Genomic DNA, 12,179 nt, shown 5'->3' with positions numbered 1-12,179 from the left:
ACCCGAATCAAATAAAACGTAAGCAGATTTATTGTCAATAAGAAACGTACCCGTAACAAGCTCCGGGTCTTCCTGTGCCTCTACCGCATTAATATTGAAAACTCTTCCACGGCCTTGTCCATTCGTGTTCTCCTGGTTCGGGCAATTTCTAATAATGTGGCCTGGTTTTCCACATTTATAACAAACTACATTGGCATAACTTGCTCCGACACTACTTGCTCCGCCATTACTCGTTCCGACACCATTTGTTCCTTTCGTTCTATTAACCCCTGGTCCGTAGACCTCACACTTCGCCGCGCTATGACCATTTCTTTTACACTTGTTGCAAAATTTGGTGCAGAACCCCGAGTGATTCTTTTCACACCTTTGGCATAGTTGCTTCTGATTGTTGTTGTTGTTGCGGTTATTATTGTTGTTGGGATGATTGTTGTTGTTGTTGTTGTTGTTGTTGTTGTTGTTGTTGTTGTTGGGCCGTTTGTTGTAGTTGCGATTGATGTTGCGATTGTTGGGATAATTATTGCGATTATTATTGTAATTGCTGTTGTTGTTGTATTGGTGATTCTTATCACCGTTTTCCTCCCACTTTCTTTTGACTTGCTTTACATTGGCCTCTTCAGCAGTCTGTTCTTTAATTCTTTCTTCAATCTGGTTCACTAGTTTGTGAGCCATTCTACATGCCTGTTGTATAGAGGCGGGCTCGTGTGAACTTATATCTTCTTGGATTCTTTCCGGTAATCCTTTCACAAACGCGTCGATCTTCTCTTCCTCATCTTCGAATGCTCCCGGACACAATAGGCACAATTCTGTGAATCGTCTTTCGTACGTGGTAATATCAAATCCTTGGGTTCGTAACCCTCTAAGTTCTGTCTTGAGCTTATTGACCTCGGTTCTGGGACGGTACTTCTCGTTCATCAAGTGCTTGAATGCTGACCACGGTAGTGCGTACGCATCATCTTGTCCCACTTGCTCTAGATAGGTATTCCACCATGTTAACGCAGAACCTGTGAAGGTATGCGTAGCGTACTTCACTTTGTCCTCTTCAGTACACTTACTTATGGCAAACACCGATTCAACCTTCTCGGTCCACCGTTTCAATCCGATCGGTCCTTCGGTTCCATCAAATTCCAAAGGTTTGCAGGCAGTGAATTCTTTGTAGGTGCATCCTACACGATTTCCTGTACTGCTAGATCCAAGGTTATTGTTGGTATGTAGCGCAGCCTGTACTGCGGCTATGTTTGAAGCTAGAAAAGTACGGAATTCCTCTTCATTCATATTCACGGTGTGTCGAGTAGTCGGTGCCATTTCCTTCAAAATAGTTAAATGGAACAAGTTAATCATACAGAATATTAAGAGTAGTTAATAGTATTTCGTAGCATAATATGAACTCATTTATAAAAGCTTTTTCTTCATATTAGCGTTTTATAAGTTTAAATTCGGGTAGTACCTACCCGTTAAGTTCATACTTAGTAGCTAATATACAATTCAACTACTAGAATTCTATATGAAAAACTGATTATAATAATATTTCGCGTTCAAACTTTTATACAATATTTTACAAACTTACAATACCGCTTATTTTACATAAAGCATGAAATATAGCACACAATAACTTTGATACAAGATAGTTGTGAAGACAATTCTAGCTAGTACACAAGTCGTTCAGCAAAGGCAATAAAGACACGTAATTCATACGTCCAGAAACAAGTCATGCATTCTGGTTTTACTAGGACTACTTCCCATCCTTGGTCTTGTGCAACATAACCGTTATGGCCGTTGATAAGACAGCGTGTTGTAACGTCATCAAAGGGACGAGGGTTACGTAATGTCCAACAGTCCCGTAATAATCTAAAAACCTCATTTCTTACCCCAATTACCGACTCCGTCACTTGTGGAAACGTTTTGTTTAATAGTTGTAGCCCGATGTTCTTGTTCTCACTTTGGTGAGAAGCGAACATTACTAATCCGTAAGCATAACATGCTTCTTTATGTTGCATGTTAGCCGCTTTTTCTAAATCACGAAGTCCAATATTCGGATATATTGTGTCAAAATAATTTCTTAACCCGTTGCGTAAAATAGCATTTGGGTTCCCCGCAATATATGCGTCAAAGTAAACACATCGTAACTTATGGGTTTCCCAATGTGATATCCCCCATCTTTCAAACGAAAGTCTCTTATAAACCAAGACATTCTTGGAACGTTCTTCGAATGTCTTACAAACTGATCTCGCCTTAAATAGTTGTGCCGAAGAATTCTGGCCGACTCTAGACAAGATTTCATCAATCTTGTCTCCGGGTAGGTCTCTTAAAATATTGGGTTATCTATCCATTTTGTGTTTTTAAACTGTAAAATAGACAAGAGTTAGATTCATAAAAAAAATACTTATTAATACAAGCAATTTTTACATATATCATAAAGCATAAGAACACTATATTCCATATATTACACCACACGAATACAACTATCTTATTCCGACTCGCTCGTTTCTTCTTCTTCGGTTTTGGTTCGTTTTGCCAAGTTTCTAGGGATATATGATGTTCCCCTAATATGAGCCGTCGTTGTCCACATTGGTTTAGAAAAACCTGGTGGTTTAGAGGTTCCCGGGTCATTGTTACAACTTAAGGACTTCGGGGGTTGACGATACATATAAAGTTCATCGGGGTTGGAATTAGATTTCTCTATTTTTATACCCTTTCCCTTATTATTTTCTTTTGCCTTTTTAAATTCAGTTGGGGTAATTTCTATAACATCATCGGAATTCTCGTCGGAATCCGATTCATCGGAGAATTGGTAATCCTCCCAATATTTTGCTTCCTTGGCGGAAACACCATTGACCATAATTAACTTTGGTCGGTTGGTTGAGGATTTTCTTTTACTTAACCGTTTTATTATTTCCCCCACCGGTTCTATTTCTTCATCCGGTTCCGATTCTTCTTCCGGTTCCGATTCTTCTTCCGGTTCCGACTCTTCTTCCGGTTCCTCTTCGGGAACTTGTGAATCAGTCCACAAATCATTCCAATTTACATTTGACTCTTCATTATTATTAGGTGAGTCAATGGGACTTGTTCTAGAGGTAGACATCTATCACATAATATCAAACACGTTAAGAGATTAATATATCACATAATATTCATATGTTAAAAATATATAGTTTCCAACAAAAATGTTAAGCAATCATTTTTAAAGAAAACACGGTCGAAGTCCAGACTCACTAATGCATCCTAACAAACTCGATAAGACACACTAATGCAAATTTTCTGGTTCTCTAAGACCAACGCTCGGATACCAACTGAAATGTCCCGTTCTTATTGATTAAAAACGTTCCATATTAATTGATTTCGTTGCGAGGTTTTGACCTCTATATGAGACGTTTTTCAAAGACTGCATTCATTTTTTTTAAACAAACCATAACCTTTATTTCATCAATAAAGGTTTAAAAAGCTTTACGTAGATTATCAAATAATGATAATCTAAAATATCCTGTTTACACACGACCATTACATAATGGTTTACAATACAAATATGTTACAACAAAATAAGTTTCTTGAATGCAGTTTTTACACAATATCATACAAGCATGGACTCCAAATCTTGTCCTTATTTAAGTATGCGACAGCGGAAGCTCTTAATAATCACCTGAGAATAAACATGCTTAAAACGTCAACAAAAATGTTGGTGAGTTATAGGTTTAACCTATATATATCAAATCGTAACAATAGACCACAAGATTTCATATTTCAATACACATCCCACACATAGAGATAAAAATCATTCATATGGTGAACACCTGGTAACCGACAATAACAAGATGCATATATAAGAATATCCCCATCATTCCGGGACACCCTTCGGATATGATATAAATTTCGAAGTACTAAAGCATCCGGTACTTTGGATGGGGTTTGTTAGGCCCAATAGATCTATCTTTAGGATTCGCGTCAATTAGGGTGTCTGTTCCCTAATTCTTAGATTACCAGACTTAATAAAAAGGGGCATATTCGATTTCGATAATTCAACCATAGAATGTAGTTTCACGTACTTGTGTCTATTTTGTAAATCATTTATAAAACCTGCATGTATTCTCATCCCAAAAATATTAGATTTTAAAAGTGGGACTATAACTCACTTTCACAAATTTTTACTTCGTCGGGAAGTAAGACTTGGCCACTGGTTGATTCACGAACCTATAACAATATATACATATATATCAAAGTATGTTCAAAATATATTTACAATACTTTTAATATATTTTGATGTTTTAAGTTTATTAAGTCAGCTGTCCTCGTTAGTAACCTACAACTAGTTGTCCACAGTTAGATGTACAGAAATAAATCGATAAATATTATCTTGAATCAATCCACGACCCAGTGTATACGTATCTCAGTATTGATCACAACTCAAACTATATATATTTTGGAATCAACCTCAACCCTGTATAGCTAACTCCAACATTCACATATAGAGTGTCTATGGTTGTTCCGAAATATATATAGATGTGTCGACATGATAGGTCGAAACATTGTATACGTGTCTATGGTATCTCAAGATTACATAATATACAATACAAGTTAATTAAGTTATGGTTGGAATAGATTTGTTACCAATTTTCACGTAGCTAAAATTAGAAAAATTATCCAATCTTGTTTTACCCATAACTTCTTCATTTTAAATCCGTTTTGAGTGAATCAAATTGCTATGGTTTCATATTGAACTCTATTTTATGAATCTAAACAGAAAAAAGTATAGGTTTATAGTCGGAAAAATAAGTTACAAGTCGTTTTTGTAAAGGTAGTCATTTCAGTCGAAAGAACGACGTCTAGATGACCATTTTAGAAAACATACTTCCACTTTGAGTTTAACCATAATTTTTGGATATAGTTTTATGTTCATAATAAAAATCATTTTCTCAGAATAACAACTTTTAAATCAAAGTTTATCATAGTTTTTAATTAACTAACCCAAAACAGCCCGCGGTGTTACTACGACGGCGTAAATCCGGTTTTACGGTGTTTTTCGTGTTTCCAGGTTTTAAATCATTAAGTTAGCATATCATATAGATATAGAACATGTGTTTAGTTGATTTTAAAAGTCAAGTTAGAAGGATTAACTTTTGTTTGCGAACAAGTTTAGAATTAACTAAACTATGTTCTAGTGATTACAAGTTTAAACCTTCGAATAAGATAGCTTTATATGTATGAATCGAATGATGTTATGAACATCATTACTACCTTAAGTTCCTTGGATAAACCTACTGGAAAAGAGAAAAATGGATCTAGCTTCAATGGATCCTTGGATGGCTCGAAGTTCTTGAAGCAGAATCATGACACGAAAACAAGTTCAAGTAAGATTATCACTTGAAATAAGATTGTTATAGTTATAGAAATTGAACCAAAGTTTGAATATGATTATTACCTTGTATTAGAATGATAACCTACTATAAGAAACAAAGATTTCTTGAGATTGGATGATCACCTTACAAGATTGGAAGTGAGCTAGCAAACTTGAAAGTATTCTTGATTTTATGAAACTAGAACTTTTGGAATTTATGAAGAACACTTAGAACTTGAAGATAGAACTTGAGAGAGTTCAATTAGATGAAGAAAATTGAAGAATGAAAGTGTTTGTAGGTGTTTTTGGTCGTTGGTGTATGGATTAGATATAAAGGATATGTAATTTTGTTTTCATGTAAATAAGTCATGAATGATTACTCATATTTTTGTAATCTTATGAGATATTTCATGCTAGTTGCCAAATGATGGTTCCCACATGTGTTAGGTGACTCACATGGGCTGCTAAGAGCTGATCATTGGAGTGTATATACCAATAGTACATACATCTAAAAGCTGTGTATTGTACGAGTACGAATACGGGTGCATACGAGTAGAATTGTTGATGAAACTGAACGAGAATGTAATTGTAAGCATTTTTGTTAAGTAGAAGTATTTTGATAAGTGTATTGAAGTCTTTCAAAAGTGTATAAATACATATTAAAACACTACATGTATATACATTTTAACTGAGTCGTTAAGTCATCGTTAGTCGTTACATGTAAGTGTTGTTTTGAAACCTTTAGGTTAACGATCTTGTTAAATGTTGTTAACCCAATGTTTATAATAACAAAAGAGATTTTAAATTATTATATTATCATGATATTATGATGTACGAATATCTCTTAATATGATATATATACATTAAATGTCGTTACAACGATAAACGTTACATATATGTCTCGTTTCAAAATCATTAAGTTAGTAGTCTTGTTTTTACATATGTAGTTCATTGTTAATATAATTAATGATATGTTTACTTATCATAATATCATGTTAACTATATATATAACCATATGTATGTCATCATATAGTTTTTTTACAAGTTTTAACGTTCGTGAATCACCGGTCAACTTGGGTGGTCAATTGTCTATATGAAACCTATTTCAATTAATCAAGTCTTAACAAGTTTGATTGCTTAACATGTTGGAAACATTTAATCATGTAAACATCAATCTCAATTAATATATATAAACATGGAAAAGTTCGGGTCACTACACAAATCTCAGGTTCGGGTGCAAATCTTCCAAGTGCATATCAGAAAATGTCATGACTGGATGAGGTATATCTTGCTTGTAGTAGTTATCCACCTCCTGTTGTTCCGCATTCTCAGCAGGAGCATTGCGAGCTTGGGATGAAGATTCACCCCTTTTAGTCATTTTTCTTTAGTAATTCCTTGATAGCATCCTTCTCAACATGATTTTAGTAAAAGATTTGATGATTAACGGTTAAAAATTGTGATTTTGGGGGTGTTTTTTCGGGTTTTTGCGGCTTTATTTTCGCAGTTTTTTTTCTGTGTTGTGGGTTGGGACTGATCAGTTCAATCAGTATATATTTTTTTCTGGATTTTTCATCCTCCGCGAGTCGCGGTGGATTTCCCTTTCAAACTCCGCGACTCGCGGAGTTTGTATTTTTATTTTTTTTATATCTTATACTAATTAAAACAATTAAGTAATTAATTTTAAAATTTTGTTTCCCTTGTTATTTAGGACGAGGTCGTTTCGGATCGATGTCCTAGTCCGTTCCTCGACAAAATTTTAAAATTTGTCTTTTTGTAGCGAATGTTTTAAAAGCTAAGATTTTTGGGTTTTTTTTTTTAATGTTTTTGGCATACTTTAATTCAATAAGATTAAAAATAATGATAATAAAAGTTCTCGTCCCTCCCTCGGGTAAAGCAATTTCGGTTCAAAGACCTAGTCTTCAACTTACGACGAAGTTTAAAAATCATATTTTTAACTTAATGAGATAAAGTAAATTTTTGTTTTTAAATTCACACAACTTAAATATAAAATTCAAAATTAATATTAAAAATTCACACCAAACTTACAATTTAAAATGCATAAAATTAAAATTCATATTTTAAAAATTAAAAATTCACACCAAACTTAATTTAAAAATTCATATTATAAATTCATACCAAACTTAATTTAAAATTTCATATTATAAATTCACACCAAACTTATATTAATTTTTCAAATATTCACAATTTTAAATATATTGATTTTACAAAGTTTACAATATTAATTTAAGATTTATATATTAATTTTAAAAACATGGTAAAAATAAAATTAAAAATCTTTTTGGCTTTTTATCCTACTTTAATCAATCAAATATTATCAAAAATATGCGCCCCTCTTTTCGGTAAAGTAATTTCGGTTCCAAGACCTAATTTAACTCATGACGAATTTTTGAAATATTTTGGGTTGATTGATTAAAGATATTTATATCTTAAGAATAAACGTTAAATTTCGCAGTGATGTAATAAATTTTTGAATGATATCAATAATTTCGGTCGCCAAACCTAATTTTATTTAATACCAATTTAATACTTTATAGCGAACAAATTAGCGTTTATTATCAAAAGGTTAAAAATAAAAAATAAAAACTGTACAAACATACCTGTGAAATAGATTTCTTAGTTATATGATCTATCCCATTCATAAGATAGTCGGTTTAATTGGTTTTCCATGGCTACATAGGCGTAACCTCGAGCATTCAGTGTCTTTTCTTCTAAACATATGAACGGTCCGTCTCTGCATAAAGTAACAAATTCAGTATTTGAATAGGTTTGATTATTTGAACATTTACCTCCATGTGACCATTTTTCGCATTTGTGACATCTTTCTAGGTGTCGTGCTCTTCTTTTCGCTGCAGATTTTGATTTTCCTTTACCAAATTGTAACTTATTATCTTCGCATCTAGATTCTTTTCTAACTCCGTCCAATCTTTCTCTGATTACTGATACTATTTCACTCGGTAGTGTGTCATTATTACGTTTAGTGATCAAAGCGTGTAGCATTAGACCATGGTTTAGTTCACAGGCAGTCTTCATTTTGTAAAAACCAAAAAAAATAAAAATTCAGAATGGGGGGAGAAGACTAGTTCTTTAGGGTCTGCTAGGGAAAGACCATTCGGGTTCCATTTTCGAGAACTACACGAAAACAGACAATCTAACTCTAACAGAAATACATATTATCCTTTAAAGACTTGATTCTCCCCACACTTAGTTAGCTGTGGTGTCGAAATTGTGATTAACTTCGTTGTCGACTTCCATCGGACTATCTATGTAGTGTTTAACTCTGTGACCATTAACTTTAAATTCAATCCCATTTGAATTTATTAATTCTATCGTTCCGTATGGGAAAACTCTTTTGACTATGAATGGTCCAGACCATCTTGATTTCAATTTTTCAGGAAATAGCTTGAATCGTGAATTGAAAAGAAGAAATCTGTCTCCTTCTTTAAATTCTTTTGAACTTCTGATTCTTTTATCATGCCATTTCTTCGTTCTTTCTTTATAGATTAACGAATTTTCGTATGCTTCATGTCTTAATTCTTCTAATTCGTTTAGTTGACTTAATCGTAGACGTCCGGCTTCATGTAAATCAAGATTACATGTCTTCAAAGCCCAAAATGCTTTGTGTTCAATTTCTACTGGAAGATGACATGCTTTTCCATAAACAAGTCTAAAAGGTGTGGTTCCAATTGGAGTTTTGTAGGCTGTTCTAAAAGCCCAGAGTGCATCCTCCAATTTAATGGACCATTCCTTCGGATTTGATCCTACGGTTTTCTCTAGAATACGTTTTAAAGCTCGGTTGGTATTTTCAACTTGTCCACTTGTTTGTGGATGATATGCGGTGGAGATTTTATGAGTTACTCCATATCTTTTAAGAACTTTCTCAAGTTGATTATTACAGAAATGAGTACCCCGATCACTTATTAAAGCTTTCGGTGTTCCAAACCTTACAAAAAGACGTTTTAAAAAGTTGACTACAACTCGTGCATCGTTAGTTGGGAGAGCTTGTGCTTCCGCCCATTTAGATACATAATCAATGGCTACGAGTATATATAGATTATTATGAGATTTTGGAAATGGACCCATAAAGTCAATACCCCAAATGTCAAATACTTCACATACTTGTATGACATTTTGTGGCATTTCATCACGTTGACTTATTTTTCCGGCCCTTTGACAAGCATCACAGGATTTGCAAAGAAGGTGTGCGTCTTTATAAATTGTAGGCCAATAGAATCCAGCATCATAAACTTTTCTTGCTGTTAGTTGAGGCCCATAATGCCCTCCTGTTGGTCCTGTGTGACAATGGTTTAATATTTTACTAGCTTCATCTCCAAATACACATCGGCGTATTATTCCATCGGGACAACCTTTAAACAAATGTGGATCTTCCCAAAAATAGTGTCTTATATCACTGAAGAATTTCTTTCGTTTTTGGTACGATAATCCTTTTTCAAGGAATCCACAAACTAAGTAGTTTGCATAGTCTGCAAACCATGGAATTTCTTTATAATCTATCTTCAATAGATATTCATCAGGAAAGTTGTCTTATATGGCCGATTCATTTAGAACTTCTAATTCGGGATTTTCAAGACGAGAAAGATGATCAGCGGCGAGATTTTCTGCTCCTCTTTTATCTCGGATTTCAATATCAAACTCTTGTAAGAGTAAGATCCAACGGATTAATCTTGGTTTAGCATCTTGTTTCGAAAATAGGTATCTAAGAGCAGAATGGTCGGTATAGACCACCGTTTTTGCTAGAACGAGATATGATCGAAATTTGTCAAAAGCAAAGACAATAGCAAGAAGTTCTTTTTCAGTAGTTGTATAGTTCGTTTGTGCTCCTTGTAACGTCTTACTAGCATAATATATAGGTTGAAATCATTTTTCAATCCTTTATCCTAAAACGGCTCCCATTGCAAAATCACTTGCATCGCACATTAGTTTAAATGGTAGATTCCAATTTGGTGTTATCATGATCGGCGCATTAGTGAGTTTCTCTTTACGAATATTAAAAGATTTGATACACTCATCTGAAAAGATGAATGGAGCATCCTTTTCTAGGAGTTTATTCATAGGAGTGGCAATTTTAGAAAAATCTTTTATGAAACGTCGGTAAAAACCGGCATGCCCTAGAAAACTCCTAACTCCTCTAACATTGGTGGGATGTGGAAGTTTAGCAATTACATCTACTTTAGCTCTATCCACTTCAATTCCTTCTTTTGAAATTTTATGTCCAAGAACGATGCCCTCTTTAACCATAAAATGGCATTTCTCCCAATTAAGAACTAGATTTGATTGTTCGCATCTAATAAGCATTCGTTCCAGATTAACTAGACATGATTCAAATGTATCACCGAAGACTGAAAAGTCATCCATGAAAACTTCCATGCATTCTTCTATCATGTCATGAAAAATCGCCATCATACACCTTTGAAAGGTTGCAGGGGCGTTACAAAGTCCAAATGGCATGCATTTGTAAGCAAAAGTACCATAAGGGTACGTGAATGTGGTTTTCTCTTGATCTTCGGGTGCTATTGGAATTTGAAAATATCCGGAAAATCCATCAAGAAAACAATAGTAACTATTTCCGGCTAATCTTTCCAACATTTGATCTATGAAAGGTAAGGGAAAGTGATCTTTTCTGGTGGCGTCATTTAATTTTCTATAATCAATACATACACGCCTTCCTGTTACAGTCCTAGTAGGAATAAGCTCATTTTTCTCATTTGTAATGACAGTCATGCCACCCTTCTTAGGTACGCATTGAACTGGGCTTACCCATGGACTATCAGAAATTGGATAAATTAGACCTGCATCTAGCAGTTTAATAATCTCTTTCTTAACTACATCTTGCATATTAGGATTTAGTCTTCGTTGGCGTTGCACATACGTTTTATGACCTTCTTCCATAAGGATTTTATGTGTGCAATACGAAGGACTTATTCCTTTAATATCATGAATCTTCCATGCAATGGCTGGTTTATGAGCTTTCAACACAGAAATGAGTTGTGATTTCTCATTTTTAGTAAGAGAAGATGATATTATTACAGGTAATTCAGATTCACCATGTAAATAAGCGTATTCCAAATGGTTTGGAAGTGGCTTTAACTCTAATTTCGGAGGTTCTTCTATCGATGATTTGTATCGATATCTGTCTTCTTTTTTAGCATTTGAATTTCTTCTGTTGTTGGTTCATATCCATTAGCTATAAGTGTAGCTAACATTTCAGCTTCATCAATTGGTTCATTACCATCTCCTAAAGAACATTCTCCTGTTCCTTGTAATTCTGGAAATTCTTCTAATAATTCTGCATGTGCATCTATAATTTGAATATAATAACATGTATCATCTGCAGATTGCAGTTGTTGCATTGCTCTATCAACTGAAAAGGTAACACTCTCGTCCTCTATACTTAGGGTCAGTTTCTTACCGAACACGTCTATCATTGCTTTAGCCGTGTTTAAGAATGGTCTTCCTAATATGAGAGGAACTTGAGAATCTTCTTCCATGTCTAGAACAACAAAATCTACTGGAAATACTAAAGTACCAACTTTAACTAGCATGTTTTCCATTATCCCTCTAGGATATTTTATTGATCTATCGGCTAGTTGTATGCTTATTCTGGTTGGTTTCAATTCTCCAAGGTCTAGTTTAGCGTATAGTGAATACGGCATTAGATTTATACTAGCACCTAAGTCTGCCAATGCTTCTATTGAACTAAGACTACCCAGAAAACATGGAATTGTGAAACTTCCTGGATCAGATAGTTTTTCTGGTATCTTATTCAACAGTACTGCTGAACAATTAGCATTTATGGTAACAGCCGAGAGTTCTT

Source organism: Rutidosis leptorrhynchoides, chromosome 3 (assembly GCF_046630445.1).
Source record: "Rutidosis leptorrhynchoides isolate AG116_Rl617_1_P2 chromosome 3, CSIRO_AGI_Rlap_v1, whole genome shotgun sequence".
NCBI classification, from domain to species: Eukaryota; Viridiplantae; Streptophyta; class Magnoliopsida; order Asterales; family Asteraceae; genus Rutidosis; species Rutidosis leptorrhynchoides.
This window is presented reverse-complemented; position numbering follows the sequence as displayed.